This window comes from Schistocerca americana, chromosome X, assembly GCF_021461395.2.
Source record: "Schistocerca americana isolate TAMUIC-IGC-003095 chromosome X, iqSchAmer2.1, whole genome shotgun sequence".
Lineage (NCBI taxonomy): Eukaryota > Metazoa > Arthropoda > Insecta > Orthoptera > Acrididae > Schistocerca > Schistocerca americana.
In genome coordinates this window covers 889,471,724-889,493,067 of record NC_060130.1, presented here as the reverse complement: position 1 = coordinate 889,493,067, position 21,344 = coordinate 889,471,724, and the positions used below count along the sequence as shown (strand labels likewise).

General features: G+C 43.6%; 1 pseudogene; it reads left to right on the top strand.

Annotated features, from left to right (window-relative positions):
- The first annotated feature begins 2,740 nt into the window (after positions 1-2,740).
- LOC124557121 lies at positions 2,741-2,858 on the top strand (annotated as a pseudogene).
- Positions 2,859-21,344: the final 18,486 nt, after the last annotated feature.

Sequence of the window (21,344 nt, the reverse complement as noted above, 5' to 3'; positions counted from 1 at the left end):
GACCTTACGCCTGCTCTACAAGCCTGTTGTATGACAAGGTACTCTTTACCCCACTTTGTTTACATTTGTGTCGTCACGTGAGGTCAGTGCCCTCCTTATCTATAACGTGACAATACATACACCCTTACCCATAATGTCATTCACATTCCAAGTAGCCACACCCAATTCCTTGGAAATGTGGCCATTAAAACGAAATTACCAATGACAGCATGGTCCTTTAGCGGCCAATCATAATGTAGGACCAGAGCAGCTCAAAAGAATCCAAACGATCTGAATTTTGTTTAGCCCGCCGGGGTGGCCGAGCGGTTCTAGGCGCTGCAGTCTGGAACAGCGCGACCGCTACGGTCGCAGGTTCGAATCCTGCCTCGGACATGGATGTGTGTGATGTCCTTAGGTTAGTTAGGTTTAAGTAGTTCTAAGTTCTAGGGGACTGATGACCTCAGAAGTTAAGTCCCATAGTGCTCAGAGCCATTACTTTGAATTTTGTTTACACCATGTTCAAAAGAATTGGCCAAGAACTTGTGCAAAAAATGTAACTTTCAATATTTCCACTTCTAAATTACGTCAGCAAAACATATACAACCGAGCGAGGTGGCGTAGTGGTTAGACACTGGACTCGCATTCGGGAGGACGACGGTTCAATCCCGCGTCCGGCCATCCTGCTTTAGTTTTTCCGTGATTCCCCATCCTTCCCTAATCCGATGAGACCGATGACCACGCAGTCTGGTCTCCTTCCCCAAACCAACCAACCAACCAAAACATATACACATTCACATACACATACATCTGTCCTAATTTCTGCCTCAAACATGACTGTGATTTCTCAAATTAAGTACCCAATCCTATTTTCACACTTAAGTAGTTACGAAACGTTTGTAGCTGAGAAGTATCATCCTAAGCAGGTAAATGACATTCCCATTTTAGCCAACACTTTGTATAAGGTATAGTGATTCCCAAAATTAAATGTTTCTACATCTTAATTGTTCTGTGGAGTTTGACAAATTTCACAGTGTTAATTGAGTGAGTAAAATTTCCGCAGAAAGACGTCAGCAATATTGTTTATGCTAGTGTTACATAAATACTCATCTTGTCAACAAAAAAAAAAAAAAAAAAAAAAAAGATGTGTCAGCAACACAAGCAATGTTTACGTCAAGTGTTACAATGGTATATCTACGTCTCAAACACGTAAAAGGTGTTGTTTCCGCTGATGCTATATTATTGATGCCGCGTGGGATTAGCCGAGCGGTCTAAGGCGCTGCAATCCTGGACTGAGCGGCTGGTCCCGGCGGAGGTTCGAGTCCTCCCTCGGGCAGGGGTGTGTGTGTTTGTCCTTAGGATAATTTAGGTTAAGCAGTGTGTGAGCTTAGGGACTGATGACCTTAGCAGTTACGTCCCATAAGATTTCACACACATTTGAACATTTTATATTATTGATAGTGCCTAGAACGAACTGTGATCACCTGACGGTTTTATAGTTTTTTCGGTAATGTTTCACCTACGCAAGCACTATTTTGGGTGAGAATAAGATAATGCATCATGTTCTACACTAGAAAAAATATAATTTATGCTGTTAACAGGCTGATATTGATTTTATTTGCATCTAAACTAGACCTATTTGAAGTTACGTACACAAAAAATTTTCGAGGAAGGCTGCAATATGTGCCAGTAGCTATTCGGTTGACAAGGCTCTCTACTTCCCATAATTAACTACTAAATAATACCGAAAATACAATCTTAATGCACTAAATTATATGTAAAAACACATACAGAATACCACCAGATAAACAAACTGACCAAGCACCGTTATGGGATGGACGGAATGTGTTTTGAGTAGATCTTTATTGCAATATAACATTTAACCTGTTTAATTTCGTAATACACAAGAACATCATAATATTAAATATTTACACACAAAACAACATGGGCGAAATACGACGATAGAACAAAACAGAGACGAAACATGACCAGAAAAAATGGTGGGACAAGACAAGGATGGAAGGTCAATATCTCGGCATTGCAATCTTTGCACACTGAAATAAAATTATTTATCAAAGTAAGTAGTGATTCGAGTACAAACAAACACAAACACACGCACGTACACAGGTTGCTTATCATAATACACAAGTATAATTACAAATCTCTTATCATGAATGAAAACTGAAACTTTTCACCAACATAAAATCGTATTGTTTCTCAAAATACGTAAGATTACAAGAGCAAAACATACATGGCACTGCTGTTGTTACTTGATTATTAAGTAAAATTTGAAAAGAAATACATGTGGCTTGTATATTGGTACTACAGGTTTAATTTAAGCAACACTTGTGATTGTTCATAGTTCGTTCTTTATACCACTTTGTGTAAACACAATGAACCCTGGAATGAAATATTTCCCCATTGAAACCATCTGTATTACATTTTAAAATACACACAGCTCACTTATTGGCACTACTCAAATAAATTATAGGTAGTTCTATCTTCGTACCATGCGTTAAATTCAACAAAAAAATAAAAAATTATTCTATAACATCGAAAAATACAAATGGGCACTACTGCTGATATAAATTTCTGCTTGAAGAGCAGTTATCGACGAGAATTACCAAAGTAAACAATTTTGCTCCTTTATCTAAATTTGTCAAAAACTCGTCTATAAAACTGACATCACATTCAGCCAAAAGTAATAGTGACCCAATGCTTGGATAATAACTACCGGATTTATGTAACACTGTTGTTTAAAATGGCCAACGGCCTTGCCACAGTAGTAACACCGGTTCCCGTCAGATCACCGAAGCTAAGCGCTGTTGGGCTGGGCTAGCACTTGGGTGGGTGACCATCCGGTCTACCGAGCGCTGCTGGCAAGCGAGGTACACTCAGCCATTGTGAGGCAAACTGAGGAACTACTTGACTGAGAAGTAGCGGCTCCGGTCTCGGAAACTCGCATATGGTCAGGAGAGCGGTGTGCTGCCCACATGCCCCTCCATATCCGCATCCAGTGACGCCTGTGGGCTGAGGATACCACTGTGGCCGGTCAGTAACCCTTAGGCCTACATAGCCTGTTCGGGCGGAGTTTAAAGTGCTGATAAATTATAACAAGAAACGAGGTCAGCGACTACAGCTTAGAAAATAAGAGAACTGTCTTCGCAGTGTGATGTGACACCACATGGCACTGACCAATGGAAGTTCATCAGCCGACGAGCGAAGTGAGCAGAGGAAGTGGAATCGAGTTGGTCACCCACAAACTGTACATTAATGACCTGAGCTCAATTGCACAGCCGGCCGAAGTGGCTGTGCGGTTCTAGGCGCTGCAGTCTGGAACCGCGAGACTGCTACGGTCGCAGGTTCGAATCCTGCCTCGGCCATGGATGTGTGTGAAGTCCTTAGGTTAGTTAGGATTAACTAGTTCTAGGTTATAGGGGACTAATGACCTCAGAAGTTGAGTCCCATAGTGCTCAGCCATTTTTGAACCAATTGCACACCCGGTGCCTACTGGAGAAAGAGCGTGCGATACTGTTTACAATGTCCAGTCTGTTGTCTTGCTATTGTTTGTATCTTTCTTGAATTCTCAGTTTTCCGTTTAAATATAAATGGCACATTTCGGTATTTTATCATTATTCATGTACGCTACTGAACTGATCGAGTTCGACTGTTTGAGAATTAATCAGTATTCTCAGTAGTCTTACTCAACCACTAGAATTGTGGGACATATGCCTTTTATTAAATTCCCCGTGAAATAATTCCTAATCGTACGTGTAAATGAGCGCAAAGTAAGACCGAGAAAACCAGTCACGCATTATAGACCCTAAACTCATATGTTTCTAAGAGCTAAACGAATGACACGCGTGTTTAACCTGTAATACAGTGAATAAATCAACTGTAATGCACTGCAAGTTTTTCATTTTAGTTCCAGTTTCTTTGGTAATTAAAATTAAGTCATCTGCAGCTGCAGCCCCGGTTGTTGCTAATATCACTCGGAGGAGAGACTCTGCAGTGGCTTTGCGAGTTAATTATACTCTGGCACACCTGTCGTGCTAGGAGAAGGAAAGGAAGGCTGCACTGCGCAAACGCTAGCTGCGGTTTGCACGCTATCAACAGTCGCCGTATGCTGAGGGCGGTGACGTTAAACGAGCTGCAAACAGAGTTAACTCTGCTGAGAAGTAATATTTTCTCCACGCTCGACATTGCGCTTTCAGTTACTCTACTAATTCAACGAAGCTTTTTCTAAGGTACAGATAGAAAGCTGTTTCTTTTTTAATGATCGTGATTTAAAATAATAATTAACACACACTGCTAGATAGAATGCTTCAACTTGAAGGACGTCATTTTATTGACATGCGGTGTGAAAGGCGGCTGATCATTGTAGGAGTATATGATAACAAATTCAGACTAAATGAAACACACGCCACGCTTAGTGGCCGCGCGGTTTGAGGCGTCATGTCACGGATTGCGCGGCCCCTCCCGCGGGAGGTTCGAGTCCTCCCTCGGGCATGGGTGTGTGTGTGTTTGTTCTTAGCATAAATTAGTTTAAGTAGTGTGTAGGTCTAGGGACCGATGACCTCAGCAGTTTGGTCCCTTAGGAATTCACACACATTTGAACATTTGAAACACACGTCACAGTAAAGGTGCCCAAGCAGTCGCATCAATACACAGTGCAACTCCCTCCGGTGGCAACGCAGGCGAGTATCCTCGATGAAAACGATCGTAAAAGTACCGAATGACAGACAGCAATAGGCTGTCCCAAGCAACTATCACCTTTTGTTGCCATTCGCAATTGGTTTTGGAGGTCATGGAGGAAGAGTAAGTTCCTGCCATCATGTCCCATATGTGCTCATTTGGCGAGATATCGGATAATCTTGCTGCCCAGGGCAGTTATTGAACACCACGTCGCGCCGCAGCAACCGTATGTACATGCGCATTGTCATGCTGAAAATCACATCACCTCCTGTCGAAAATATGACTGTAGCATGTTGGTAACTTATGGGCTCCCACATCATGAAGGCTGAGACACCTATGTCGTGGGCGAATGGACTCTGGACCAGATAGCTCACCAAGGCTACACCATACTCATATACGTCCATCAGTCGTATACAGACAGAACCCACTCTCATCACTGAAGACAGCAGAACGCTTTTCACTGTCCAATCATTTCTTTCACTACACCAGAGTAGCCTTGCTTGGCGGTGTCGTGGTGTCAGTGGTAGCCTGGAGAGGGGCACACGTGATCTTAATGTTGCTGCAAGCAGTCGTTTTTGGAAGGTCCCAGATGACGCAGCTGGTTCAACATGTGCCCGCACATCGTCCGTGGCTGATGTTCGATCGGCCACCGCTACTCCCACAATGCGTCGATCTTGATGTACGTCTGTACTATACATACGTCCAGAAACTGGTCTACAGGTGTGCGAATGTTCCTCAGCCCAATTTTGAAAGCAGCGACACAAAACCGATATACTGTGCCCAACATGTGCAGCAGTCCATCCATACGTCCATCCAGCTTCCCGCAGGCCCGCGATGATGATGATGATGATGATGATGATGATGTTTGGTTTGTGGGGCGCTCAACTGCTCGGTCATCAGCGCCCGGCAGGCCCGCGATGCGACCCCGTTGAAATGGCTGAAGCTGTTCAGCAGGAGTACGTTCCCGTCGGTGGGGCGTGGTTGTACCTTGAAATGAATTTTGCAAACACAGTTCATCATCACTAAACCGCACTGTAACTTCTGTGACTATTCTGCATCACACAAGACTGACTACGTCTCTGGACGCACTCTTAGCTATAAATATTTCGTCCTTAAGGTGTACACAGCGTATCGCCAGAACAGCATCAATGGATAGTCTCGAATTTCTTATCCGTGTCCAACTAAATTTTAATGTCTCCAATTACTAAAAGGGAAGCTGATAGAAAGACACCGGTGTGGTGTCCAGGCACAGCTTTAGCACTATATTTTTATCGCAGATTCTCATTAATCAGGAAGTGTTAGGACTTTATCCTGTTGCTTCCTACCATTCCGCCAATAGCAGCGATTCACGTTCAGGTTTTAGCTTGTATTAACGCTTTCAGATCCTCTGGCTCCAATTGCGTGCATTAACTTTTACTGTGTCTTCGGTGCAACAGAAATATTTTTTCCCACTGGAAACCTCAGATAAATATTTGTGAATGTTCAACATTTTCTTCATGCAAAAGTGGTGCCAACTGTTGAGCATTACTATGGAGTCAATGTAGCAGTGCGTAGCAGCTCTTGACCACCACAGTACACGGATGTTATTGGTTTACTATATTCCACTGTATAAGTGAATATTGTTATTGTTATTTTGCATGGTAATTATTAAATGATCATCTCACTATTTATAACAATAGATAATATTTCGTAATTAGTTATTTTAGTCCATAAAATGAAGCCAAGTGTACAAAGTATGTTTTAAAAACGGGGACATATTTTTGTATTAATGTTGCACCTAAAATCATTAAAAAATCATCTAAGAGCATTGCCACACAAATAAAAATTTAACTTCCTCCCGAAAAAATTCGGGTCTGAAAGGATTAAAGTCACAGACTATTTACACTGCAAGGAGTATGGTCGCGTATTTAACATTTGTTTTGTTGCGTGTTATTCCATCTAATATCTTAGTGCCAGAGACTAAATGTACGACACATAAATGTGACAAAATGTGACCACACTCCTAGATATATACTTCACAGAAGAAATGTCCTGTTGTTCTAGAGATGAAATAGACGCTGAGGTGGTTGTCTTTATAGCCAGCCATAGTCGCCGGACCAGGATTTTGCGCATGAATTGCCTTCTCGAGGGTATGTCCTATAAATATTCGATGGGACTCATGTCAGGCGTTCTGGGTGGACAAAATATTCTCTCGAACTGTCCAGAATGTTCTTCAAACCAATCGCGAACAACTATGCCCGGCGACATGGCAAGAAATGGATCAAATGGCTCTAAGCACAATGTAACTTAACATCTGAGGTCATCAGTCCCCTAGACTTAGAACTACTTAAACCTAACTCACCTAAGGACATTACACACATCCACGCACGAGGCATGATTCGAACCTGCGCCCGTAGCAGCAGCGCGGTTCCGGACTGAAGCGCCCAGAACCGCTCATCCACAGCGGCCGACGATGACATGGCATATTATCATCCACAAAAATTCCATCGTTGTTTGGGAACATGATGTCAGTGAATGGCTGCAAATCGTCTCCAAGAAGCCGAACATCCAGAGGATCCATTCATCCCATGTAAACACAGTCCACACCATTATAAAGCCACCACCAACTTGCACAGTGCCTCGTTGACAACTTGGATCCATGGCTTCGTGCGGTCTGCGCCACACTTTAACACTACCATTAGCTCTTACCAACTGAAGTCGAGTCATCTGACCAGACCACGGTTTTCTAGCCGTCTAGGGTCCAATCGATATGGTCGCGAGCCCAGGAGAGATACTGCAGGCAATGTGCTGTTAGAAAAGGCACTCGAGTGGATCGACTGCTGCCATAGAGCACCAACGCCAGATTTCATTCCACTGTGAACGGATACGTTCGTCGTACGTCCCACATTGATTTATGAGGTTATTTCACCCAGTGTTCATTATCTGTTAACACTGGCAACTCTTCGCAAAGGCCGCTGCTCTCGGACGTTAAGTGAAGGCAGCCGGCCGCGTCGTTGTCCGTGGTGAGGGGTAATGTCTGAAGTTTGGTATTCTCGGCACGCTCTTGGCACTGCAGATCTCTGAATATGGAATTTCCTAACGATTTCCGAAATGTAATGTCTCACCCGTCGAGCTTTCAAAGCTTGTCAATTCCCGTTTTGCACCAATTATTACGTCAGAATCCTTTACACATGAATGGCCCGAGTGCAAATGACAGCTCCAACAATGCACCGCCTTTTTGTGTCATGTGTATGCGATACTACCGCCATCTGTATGCTGTCCCATGACTTTTGTCACCTCAGTGTATACGAAATAATAATATGGATGATCGAGAAGAGCCAAGGAGGATAAAAAATTGTTCTCCGCATTTTATTTCACACTGTAAATTGTACCATAATTTTTGTCCCATAAGACAACCTTGTATCCCCAAACTTTTTTACGAAAGTTCTTTGAACGTTTACATTAAACTTAGTTAGATTGAACATGGTTCAAATGGCTCTGAGCTCTAGGGGACTTAACATCTGAGGTCATCAGTCTCCTAGATCTTAGAATTACTTAAACCTAACTAACCTAAGGACATCACACACATCCATACCCGAGGTAGGATTCGAACCTGCGACTGTAGCGGTCGTGCGGTTCCAGACTCAAGCACCTAGAACCGCTCGGCCTCACCGGCTGGCTGAACATGGTGCACTTAAAGCAAATACACATGCGTCGTAGTTCCAACATTCTACTTTTTTACGTTTTGTAGATTACAGCATTAATGCGTGGTGCGGACTGTAAGAAAAACACACGGGCTAAGTTTCCAGTGGACAAAACTGAACAGATTGAAGCTGTGTCATCTTGCGTCTTCTGTTCAGTGCTACTTTGATCGGTTTATAATTCTGCTTTATCCCTTTTTATATTATAATCTATACCCATATTTATACCGGCTTATGATCGTTCTAGCTGACACCACATCCTTCTACCATCTCGCTGATATGGCATACACTCAAGCTCCCTTCGCGGGTCTAAATGCGTTATGTACCTTTTTCATACGAATACTTAGAACTTGTGAACCTTACGAATTATTTAGAACCGCTTTGGACAATTGCCTTAACCATAATGTTTAATTTTATTACAAAATCATGCAGTTACTGTATTTCATGTACTTTGAGGAGAGCGTGCAATGATTCCGTGTCAGAAAACTTCATTTTTATCTCGTATGCAGTCACTTGGAATTAATCTTCCTGTTCCTACTTTTCGGCGTAAATTTTACGTATATCTCTCGCACAATTCTGATGAAATCTCCCTGCAAATCCTCTTCAATGCAAAAGCAGCTTATCATGGCAACCAGCGCGCAATTACTTAGACTCAAAAATAGATAGGGACTGTTTTTCCGTACCTCAGCAGGAATAATTCCGACTGCAAGAGTAACAGTTATGTCCCTGTTTCTTGTTATCTCGTTTAATTTCTCTGTAAATCTTGCAGCATCAGTTAAATGTCTCTCTGAGCTAAAGCCACTTGTCGAAGACATATATTTCGTTTCTACCTGTTAGCAATGTATAACGTAGATAAATTAAGTCTCTTTCATACGTTGTTTTTTCTTTTTTCGAATGTTGTTTTGTGCATACTTTATCTCTAATAAAACGGTACAAAAATAATTTTTCTATATCTAAGTTGAAATGCTCGTTGTAGAAATTACATATTCACAGTAGGGGAAGATCAAGTAGCGTGGAAACGTAAGCTTCATAACATTTTCTGAAGGTTGTGTTCTAACACTCTTCACACTTTTTTGCGGCTCTCTTCATGTTATTTTCATAATATTTAAGTCCTGATTTCTCTATCTCCGCCTGTTAAAGTAAAACACAGTAAAAATTTAAGTCTTTAGCCTATCTGTTTCATCACGTACGATCCGAAATTGCTTTTTCCAATGCAATGCGGTCGTACAACTGTGCTAGTTTAACATTCTCTTTATTATTAGTTGAGCGAGACTGTGTCGCAGCCTAACATATCGAAAAAAATATCAGCTGTATCTAAAGGTACAATTAAAATATAATATTAATTATTTGCAAACAAAACGCAACACTCCAAAGTGAACTTCGTGCACCGAAAAACTCGCTAGTAGCAGATAACCAATTGCCGCTCCGAAACATGCTGTTTTTTGGTTCAAAACCACGGGAGTTACGTTGTTGGCCCACAGCTGACACACCAGGGGTACAGCAGAGTTTAGAAACAGTCCTTGCCCGATATAATCCGCTGTTCGATACTGTCTGACCTTCCGCTATTCGTAACCGGTTGAGTACCACTGAAGTCACAATTTTGTAGATCAACAAATATTCACGGGAATTTTACTTTATAAGTAACTGAACATCCGCAACTATTTTATTAGATACTGTCAGATAGATTAAGAAATGATTTCACTATCGCAAATACGAGATTTGTGGCGTCTTCGTACCGCTTTAGTTGCAACAATTGCCGGTTCAAATGGTGCAAATGGCTCTGAGCACTATGGGACTCAACTGCTGAGGTCATTAGTCCCCTAGAACTTAGAACTACTTAAACCTAACTAACCTAAGGACATCACAAACATCCATGCCCGAGGCAGGATTCGAACCTGCGACCGTAGCGGTCTTGCGGTTCCAGACTGCAGCGCCTTTAACCGCACGGCCACTTCGGCCGGCAACAATTGCCGGATGAAGTAAAGTATTTCTCCTCTTGGGGCAGTACTTACAGCAAAACGCCAACGTTAGGTACCCATATTCTATTCACATTTTGAGTCTTCTTGGGTTATCTCTTTCTTCATGTGTCGTAGCACGCTCAAGAATACACTGTAAGAAATCGCTAGTTGTTCGTTGGAAAAGCGCGCCATGCTAATCACTGTACGTTGCGGGGCGCCGAGCCGCCTGCTACCTGTTGTACAGAATCGCCTTCTCGGTTGCCGCACTGCAGGAGTTAAAACCCATTAAGCGTGCGCTGATGTGTTGAAAGGATCAGTCCACTCAACGTTTGTCTTATTTAATAACAGAGAACCAAGCATTTACTTTTTCTACACTTTATCATGCGCTAAATTACAGCAATTACGTTTCAGATGAATATCTCGTGCTTTGCTTACCATGCAGTTGTAATCTCACGACCAACGAATTTTGAAGCTTCTTCACAACGATTAATACAGTTAACTTTCAACCGTACATTATTCCCTTCGATTCAACAAATAAATTTAAGCTCCTACATCAGTATACAGTGTCAGTGTCCAGAGCTGTAAAGGAAGGACGTGCACTGAAGAGCCAAAACATTATGATCATCTACTTAATAGTTTGTTTCTCTATCTTTGGAACGAAATACATCACTGATTCCACGTATCAGGAGGGATCCGACAGTTTGTTGGTAGGCTTTTGGAGGTATGTGGCATTAGATGTCTACGCACAGGTTATGTAATTCACATAAATAACAGACGAATGGAAAAACTGGTAGAAACCGACCTCGGGGAAGATCAGTTTGGATTCCGTAGAAATATTGGAACACGTGAGGCAATACTGACCCTACGAGATTAAGGAAAGGTAAACCTACGTTTCTAGCATTCGTAGACTTAGAGAAAGCTTTTGACAAAGTTGACTGGAATACTCTCTTTCAAATTCTGAAGGTGGCAGGGGTAAAATACAGGGAAGGAAAGGCTATTTACAATTTGTACAGAAACCAGATGGCCGTTATAAGAGCCGAGGGGCATGAAAGGGAAGCAGTGGTTGGGAAGGGAGTGAGACAGGGTTGTAGTCTATCCCCGATGTTATTCAATCTTTATATTGAGCAAGCAGTGAAGGAAACAAAAGAAAAATTCGGAGTAGGAAGTAAAATCCATGGAGAAGAAATAAAAACTTAGAGGTTCGCCGATGACATTGTAATTCTGTCAGAGACAGCAAAGGACCTAGAAGAGCAGCTGAACGGAATGGACAGTGTCATGAAAGGAGGATATAAGATGAACATCAACAAAAGCAAAACGAGGATAATGGAATGAAGTTGAATTAAGCCGGGTGATGCTGCGGGAATTAGATTAGGAAATGAGACGCTTAAATTAGTAAATGAGTTTTGCTATTTTGGGGGCAAAATAACTGATGATGGTCGAAGTAGAGAGGATATAAAATGTAGACTGTCAATGGCAAGGAAAGCGTTTCTGAAGAAGAGAAATTTGTTAACATCGAGTACAGATTTAAGTGTCAGGAAGTCGTTTCTGAAAGTATTTGTATGGAGTGTAGCCTTGTATGAAAGTGAAACGTGGACGATAAATAGTTTAGACAAGAAGAGAATAGAAGCTTTCGAAATGTGGTGTTACAGAAGAATGCTGAAGATTAGATGGGTAGATCACATAACTAATGCGGAGGTATTGAATAGAATTGGAGAGAAGAGGAGTTTGTGGTACAACTGGACTATAAGAAGGGATCGGTTGGTAGGGCGTATTCTGAGACATCAAGGGATCACCACTTTAGTATTGGAGGGCAGCGTGGAGGGTAAAAGTCGTAGAAGGAGACTAAGAGATGTATACAATAAACAGATTAAGAACGATGTTGGCTGCAGTAGGTACTGGGAGATGAAGAAGCTTGCACAGCATAGAGTAGCATGGAGAGCTGCATCAAACCAGTCTCTGGACTGAAGACCACAACAACAACGGGCAGCCGATTTGCGGACGCGGTGATGGCGTCCGATAGCGACCCAGATGGGTTCCATAGGATTTATATCAGGGGAATTTCGTCACCGAGACAACAATGTGAGTTTACTATAACGCTCCTCAAATCACTGTAGCACGGTTCTCGCTCCGAGACACGGACAACTACACTGCTGAAAGATGACATCGCCGTCGCTGAAGACAAAAAAATGGTTCAAATGGCTCTGAGCACTATGCGACTTAACTGCTGAGGTCATCAGTCGCCTAGAACTTAGAACTAATTAAACCTAACTAACCTAAGGACATCACACACATCCATGACCGAGGCAGGATTCGAACCTGCGACCGTAGCGGTCACGCGGTTCCAGACTGAAGCGCCTTTAACCGCACGGCCACACCGGCCGGCCGTGGAAGACATCAAGCATGAAGGGATGCGGATGGTTCGCAATTGTCAGCCTGTCTTCGATTGCTACCACAGGTCCCATGCAAGCGCAGGAGAATGTCTCCCGTAGCATAATACTGCTCCCACCAGCCTGCGTCCGTGGCGCGCTGCACGTGTCGAGCCGCCATTCATCTCGATGACGGCGTTTGTGGAGACGACCATCGACTTAGTGTAGCAAAAATGTTATTCACCCAAAGAGCCGATACGTTTCCATTGATCGACGGTAAAATCCCGATTGTCCCGTGAAAACTGCAGTCGCACCTGACGATTTTGTTGGGTCAATATGTGAACACATAGGGGTGGTCTGCTGCGAAGCTCCATGTTCAACACTGTATGATGGACGGTGTGCTCCGAAACACTTGTACGTGCACCAACATTATTTCGTCATAGATACCACAGATCGCCATCTGTACTTCTTTACAAAGCATGCAAACTTCCGAACCTCACGCTCTGTGAAGAGTCGTAGACGTCCAACCATCTAGAGAGTGGTAGTTTCACTGTCCTATCTCTTTCCGTAGATGCTCATGACAGTAGCACGTAAAAATTCGACCAGCTTCGACGTTTTCGAGTACTCATTCAGAGGCTTTGCGTAATAATAATCTGCCCTTTGTCAAAATCTCTTATCTCAATGGATTTCCTCAGTTGCAGCCCATATCTTCGCTAGGGTGGTCCTCCGTCCATCAGCTCTGCCTACATACTTTTGTTACCGTTTCACGTGCCCGCAACTCCGCCAGGCGGCATCCAACGTCGCGGTAGGCAGTGGTCATAATGTTTTATCTTATCAATCTATAAAAATTATTCCATTCTTAACACTGTTCACGCTTTTTCTTGTGCCTTGTGTTCCAGAACTTTCCTTGCACTGCGTTCATTATTTAAGGCTCCCGCTTCGTTTCTTAGCTACATTATCTCTTTTTTGTTACATGAAAACAATATAGCTGTACTTATACATCAGAAACATCTGTACAGATTTCATTATGGGCTTTATAGTGTACCAGCAGAAGTAGTTCCTCTTCCCAGTCCACTTTCTGTGATTACGAGAAGATTCCCTGTAGACCACTTGTCCTATCATGAGCCGGCAGCAGTGGCCGTCCGGTTCTAGGCGCTACAGTCTGGAACCGAGCGACCGCTACGGTCGCAGGTTCGAATCCTGCCTCGGGCATGGATGTGTGTGATGTCCTTAGGTCAGTTAGGTTTAATTAGTTCTAAGTTCTAGGCGACTGGTGACCTTAGAAATTAAGTCGCATAGTGCTCAGAGCCATTTGAACCATTTGTCCTATCATGGTAGCTATCGTAAATGATCTTAGTAACTAGAATAAATGGAAAGCGTGATAATAAAATACGTCTAATGCATTTTCAATAGTTTTTGCCAAACCAACCTACATTTCTAAGTCACAGCTTCATTATGAGTGCTTCAGTTGTTATGCAAGGACCTGCACTGCAATGCCAACGGGCCAGAAACGCGTTTCTATGAGAATTTTAGTGTGTGTGTATGTGTTTTTTTATTTCAATTTCAAGAATTATGGAGAAATATATATACAGAATTATCGAAGAATGCATGTAGAAATTTGTTAAAACTTGTAGTTTACCTGCGATTCTTGTTGATTTCTTCTTCATTCTGATGTCATATACAGAAGAAATGAATCGTTTTACCATCCTGCAGGACCTTGTATCATGAACTTGGGATCACGGAGACGAATCCATGCTTTGGAATGATACAGTAAGTGGATTACAATTCATGTCATTAAAATAAAAGCGTTAAGCTCTTCACAGAACTAAAAGATTTGGTAAAAGAAGGGGGGCGGGTGCAAGCGTGGAGTTGAACGGTCTGCCTTTCCTAAACTGTTAAGTGTGGAGACAGCGCAGATATAAGAGTTTGGGTCCATGGCCTTGCTTAATGCAAGTCTGAAGCGATTTATCACAACTTCGGAAAATCTAAATCGGTATGTCCGAGCGGATGTTCGCATCCCAGTACTGCCAAATAAGAGTCCAATGTCATAAGCACACCGCCACCTCGCCCGGCCATAGACAGAGAGAGAGAGAGAGAGAGAGAGAGAGAGAGAGAGAGAGAGAGAGAGGTTTGGAGAGGGGGCATGGGAGAGAGGCGGGAGAGCGAGAGAGAAAATTCTAAACGTACATGGACTAGCCGCAGGCGGGATAATTAATTTCACACACGTATCTATTTGCATTCCCAAACAGCGGTTCCTACTTTGGCCTGTTAGTTTCGGAAACCTGGTAGGCTGAGAATATATCGATGCATTATAAAAGAAAGCATCCTGGAATTCGTCAGAAACTGTTTAAGGAAGTCACGGATCAGTTGAAGAGAGGTTTTGTACTGGATGGATCGGAATGAGAATTTTAAAGTACGAAGGTACTTCCGTGGGGCTATATTCTGAGTTTCCTGCACTATAATTGAGCACAAAAATTACCAAATGAAAATGTGCACCTCTGTCCCATTTTCCGTTTCCTGAAGACCAGCTACTACCGAAAACAGTGTTGCTACACTACAAATTCGTAGTACCAGTACTCTGCGTTTTAGGCTGATTGTGGAGGTTCTTTGTAGTGGGCTGGGAAGCTTTACCATACAGCGGACAGAAGGCTTATAGCAATTACCCAGCTGCCATAGAAATATTTAGAAATATTTTAGACATCTTGACTGCAAACGTACCCTATATTCTAGAGAGTGTCATTAATGAGAGTGGGATTAGTGATCATCATAATACTACAGGATTTTTAGCAACCAAAGGCAAAACGGTCATCAAGAAAGTGACAAAGGACGGAAGAGAGCAACATTGGCGTAATGATACTATTCGGATAATGTAGTGAAAACATAGATTACTAGATTCCCGCTACAGAAGGAACTGCAGGGAGACTGATATAGAAAACTTAATAGCAACACGTGTACTCGTAAGGCCTACAGTGATTTTCACGATCAGATCCCAGCAAAAGATCGATCAGGAAATCCTAGCAAAAAATGGCTCTGAGCACTATGGGACTCAACTGCTGAGGTCATTAGTCCCCTAGAACTTAGAACTACTTAAACCTAACTAACCTAAAGACATCACACACATCCATGCCCGAGGCAGGATTCGAACCTGCGACCGTAGCGGTCTTGCGGTTCCAGACTGCAGCGCCTTTAACCGCACGGCCACTTCGGCCGGCGAAAATCCTAGCAACATAGTGTCATACGTAAAGTCAGTGAGTGGATCCAATGCTCCCAATCAGTCTCTCGGGGATCCGTCATGAGTCTACATTCCGCACTTAAAAATGTATTCTCGCAACAGGAGTCTATCGTACTAACGTTTGAGAGCCGCACAGACTTACATATGAGAGATATTCATAGTAGCACATTAGGTACTGAACAGTAATTAAGACTCCTTAAAGCAATAAATGCATCAGGTCATGACGGAATTCCAGTTACATCCGACATTGTTTACACCGCCAAATCAGCTCCTTTCGTAGATCATATTTACCGAGAATCTCCTGCGCAGCGAATAGCCTCGTGTGACTGAAAAGTGCGCAGGTCACTCCCGTTTACAAAAAAGGTAATAGGTTGGATAACAGAATTAGAGACCAATAATGCTGACGTACATGAGTTGCAGCATTTTAAAGCGTGTTCTACATCTACATCTACGTACATACTCCGCAATCCACTATACGGTGCGTGGCGGAGGGTACCTCGTACCACAACTAGCATCTTCTCTCCCTGTTCCAGTCCCAAACAGAACGAGGGGAAAATGACTGCATATATGCCTCTGTACGAGCCCTAATCTCTCTTATCTTATCTCTGTGGTCTTTCCGCGAAATATAAGTTGGCGGCAGTAAAATTGTACTGCAGTCAGCCTCAAATGCTGGTTCTCTAAATTTCCTCAGTAGCGATTCACGAAAAGAACGCCTCCTTTCCTCTAGAGACTCCCACCCGAGTTCCTGAAGCATTTCCGTAACACTCGCGTGATGATCAAACCTACCAGTAACAAATCTAGCAGCCCGCCTCTGAATTGTTTCTATGTCCTCCCTCAATCCGACCTGATAGGGATCCCAAACGCTCGAGCAGTACTCAAGAATAGGTGGTATTAGTGTTTTATAAGCGGTCTCCTTTACAGATGAACCACATCTTCCCAAAATTCTACCAATGAACCGAAGACGACTATCCGCCTTCCAAACAACTGCCATTACATGCTTGTCCCACTTCATATTGCTCTGCAGTGTTACGCCCAAATATTTAATCGACGTGACTGTGTCAAGCGCTACACTACTAATGGAGTATTCAAACATTACGGGATTCTTTTTCCTATTCATCTGCATTAATTTACATTTATCTATATTTAGAGTTAGCTGCCATTCTTTACACCAATCACAAATCCTGTCCAAATCATCTTGTATCGTCTTACAATCACTCAACGACGACACCTTCCCGTACACTACAGCATTATCAGCAAACAGCCGCACATTGCTATCCACCCTATTCAAAAGATCATTTATGTAGATAGAAAACAACAGCGGAACTATCACACTTCCCTGGGGCGCTCCAGATGATACCCTCACCTCTAAGCTAAAACTTTATGACGTTGCTGGCGGAAGAGAAGGTTCTCTCAACGAATTACATCTACATCAACACTGAAGAGCCAAAGAAACTGGTACACCTGCCTAATGTCATGTAGAGGCCCCGCGAGCACGCAAAAGTGCCGCAACACGACGTGATATGGACTCGAATAATGTCTGAAGTAGTGCTGGAGGGAATTGACACCATGAATCCTGCTGGGCTGTCCATAAATCCGTAAGAGTACGAGTGGGTGGAGATCTCTTCTGAACAGCATGTTGCAAGGCATCCCAGATATGCTCAATAATGTTCATGTCTGGGGAGTTCGGTGGCCAGCGGAAGTGTTTACACTTAGAGGAGTGTTCCTAGAGCCACTCTGTAGCAATTCTGGACGTGTGGGGTGTCGAATTGTCCTGCTGGAATTACTTAAGTCCGTCGGAATGCACAATGGACATGAATGGATACAGTTGATCAGACAGGTTGCTTACGTACGTATCTAGACGTTTCAGGGATCCCATGTCACTCCTACTGCACACGCCCCACACCATTACAGAGCCTCCACCAGTTTTAACAGTCCCCTGCTGACATACCCATACTCAGAATGAGATTTTCACTTTGCAGCGGAGTGTGCGCTGATATGAAACTTCCTGGCAGATTAAAACTGTGTGCCGGACCGAGACTCGAACTCGGGACCTTTGCCTTTCGCGGGCAAGTGCTCTTCAACTGAGCTACCCAACCACGACTCACGCCCCGTCCTCACAGCTTTACTTCTGCCAGTACCTCGCCTCCTACCTTCCACACTTTACAGAAGCTCTCCTGCGAACCCTGCAGAAAGGCAAAGGTCCCGAGTTCGACTCTCGGTCCGGCACACAGTTTTAAATCTGCAAGGAAGTTTCATATCAGCGCACACTCCGCTGCAGAGTGAAAATCTCATTCTGGAAACATCCCCCAGACTGTGGCTAAGCCATGTCTCCGCAATATCTTTTCTTGCAGGAGTGCTAGTTCTGCAGGGTTCGCAGGAGAGCTTCAGTAAAGTTTGCAAGATACGAGGCGAGGTACTGGCAGAATTAAAGCTGTGAGGACGGGGCGTGAGTCGTGCTTGGGTAGCTCAGTTGGTAGAGCACTTGCCCGCGAAAGGCAAAGGTCCCGAGTTCGAGTCTCGGTCCGGCACAGAGTTTTAACCTGCCAGGAAGTTTCATACCCATACTCGTCCACCCGCTCGATACAATTTGAAACGAGACTCGTCCGACCAGGTAATATGTCTCCAGTCATCAACATGCCTAGGTCGGTGTTGACAGGTCCAGGCGAGCGTACAGCTTTGTGTCGTGAAGACATCAGGGGTACACGAGAGAGCCTTCAGCTCCGAAAGCCCGTATCGATGATGTTTCGTTGAATGGCTCGCACGCTGGCACTTGTTGATGGCCCAGCACTGAAATCTGCAGCAATTTGCAGAAGGTTTGCACTTCTGTCACGCTGAACGATTCTCTTCAGTTGTCGTTGGTCCCGTTCTTGCAGGATCTTTTTCCGGCCGCAGCGATGTCGGAGGTTTGATGATTTACCGGATTCCTAATATTCACGGGAGGCTTGTGAAATGGCCGTACGAGAAATCCCGGAGATGGTCTGTCCCATCGATCTTCAAGCAGTTGTAAGTACAATGTTTCTGAAAAGTTAGAACTTGATCTACGATGAGTTTCTTAGAAGTAGATACCTTAGGGGTTGCGAAGCAACTCAAATCGCTTGATACGGGCAAGTCTTCAGGTCCAGATTATATACCGATTAGGTCCCTTTCAGATTACGCTGATACAATATCTCCCTACTTAGCAATCATATACAACCGCTCGCTCACCGATAGGTCTGTACCTACAGATTGGAAAATTGCGCAGGTCGCACCAGTGTTTAAGAAGGGCAGGAGGAGTAATCCATCGAACTACAGACCTATATCATTGACGTCGGTTTGCAGTAGAGTTTTGGAGCATATACTGTATTCAAACATTATGAAGCACCTCGAAGGGAACGATCTATTGATACGTAATCAGCATGGTTTCAGAAAACATCGTTCTTGTGCAACGCAGCTAGCTCTTTATTCGCACGAAGTAATGGCCGCTATCGACAGGGGATCTCAAGTTGATTCCGTATTTCTAGATTTCCTGAAAGCTTTTGACACCGTTCCTCACAAGCGACTTCTAATCAAGCTGCGGGCCTATGGGGTATCGTCTCAGTTGTGCGACTGGATTCGTAATTTCCTGTCAGGAAGGTCGCAGTTCGTAGTAATAGACGGCAAATCATCGAGTAAAACTGAAGTGATATCAGGCGTTCCCCAGGGAAGCGTCTTGGGACCTCTGCTGTTCCTGATCTATATAAATGACCTGGGTGACAATCTGAGCAGTTCTCTTAGGTTGTTTGCAGATGATGCTGTAATTTACCGTCTAGTAAGGTCATCCGAAGACCAGTATCAGTTGCAAAGCGATTTAGAAAAGATTGCTGTATGGTGTGGCAGGTGGCAGTTGACGCTAAATAACATGAGTTCCAAAAGAAATCCGTTGGAATTCGATTACTCGATAAATAGTACAATTCTCAAGGCTGTCAATTCAACTAAGTACCTGGGTGCTAAAATTACGAACAACTTCAGTTGGAAAGACCACATAGATAATACTGTGGGGAAGGCGAGCCAAAGGTTGCGTTTCATTGGCAGGACACTTAGAAGATGCAACAAGTCCACTAAAGAGACAGCTTACACTACACTCGTTCGTCCTCTGTTAGAATATTGCTGCGTGGTGTGGGATCCTTACCAGGTGGGATTGACGGAGGACATCGAAAGAGTGCAAAAAAGGGCAGCTCGTTTTGTATTATTACGTAATAGGGGAGAGAGTGTGGCAGATATGATACCCGAGTTGGGATGGAATTCATTAAAGCAAAGACGTTTCTCGTCGCGGCGAGATCTATTTACGAAATTTCAGTCACCAACTTTCTCTTCCGAATGCGAAAATATTTTGTTGAGCCCAGCCTCCATAGGTAGGAATGATCATCAAAACAAAATAAGAGAAATCAGAGCTCGAACAGAAAGGTTTAGGTGTTCGTTCTTCCCGCGCGCTGTTCGGGAGTGGAATGGTAGTGAGATAGTATGATTGTGGTTCGATGAACCCTCTGCCAAGCACTTAAATGTGAATTGCAGAGTAATCATGTAGATGTAGATGTAGAACTCCTAAGTAAATGGGATAGTCACGGAGTTCCAATATAGAACTTCACCATGTAATTATCAGCTTCCTTGGGGCTTGCCGGTTACGCAGACGAAAAGCGCAAACGTTCATTTTGGTAGAATTTGGTTTAACTCGGTTTTCTACGTTGTGATCGAAGCACTAAAGTCATAATTTCATTACTGTTGCAGGACATATTATCGAAATTTCATGTTCCGTGTGTTAATACGTTGGAAGCACGCAAAAGTACTAAAATACTACGGGAACGGCTGGATAGCGTTAGTTTTTATGTTCACGGCAGCCTCATCACCTGTCAGAGGCCAGTACCTCACCGAGACATAAGGCGTAGCGTGAAGTGATAAATGTCCGTGTGTGAGGCTTCACGCATACGAACGGCCGGAATAAGCTGTCAGGAAGCACGTCACCGCGATAACATGCAGCGTTACACCAAAGTCTTGTTACGTCTTTACTCGGGTGCAAGTACCCGCGTCTCCGGCGACAGGCCGTGTTGCTGGCCGGATTATCGCTTGTGTCATCTATGTAAATCAATATAATCAGCCGGCTGTTAGCCCACCCAGTGGGACGCCCGAGGTCCCGACGCCGCTTCCATCTGTCGCAGCGGCTCGGCGATGGCCGCTCTTCCTACAAGATATACCGCTACTCCTTTCGTTTTCTTCTACACCTTGGTTAAAAACTTAACTTCAAAACTGCCTAAAGTATTTTTTTCCTTTCTCTGGGTCTATATTACAAACAGTATACAGCTACAGTTTTGTGTACTAATCGACCCGTGAAAATACACTGCTGGCCATTAAAATTGCAACACCAAGAAGAAATGCAGATGATGAACGGGTATTCATTGGACAAATATATTATACCAGAACTGAC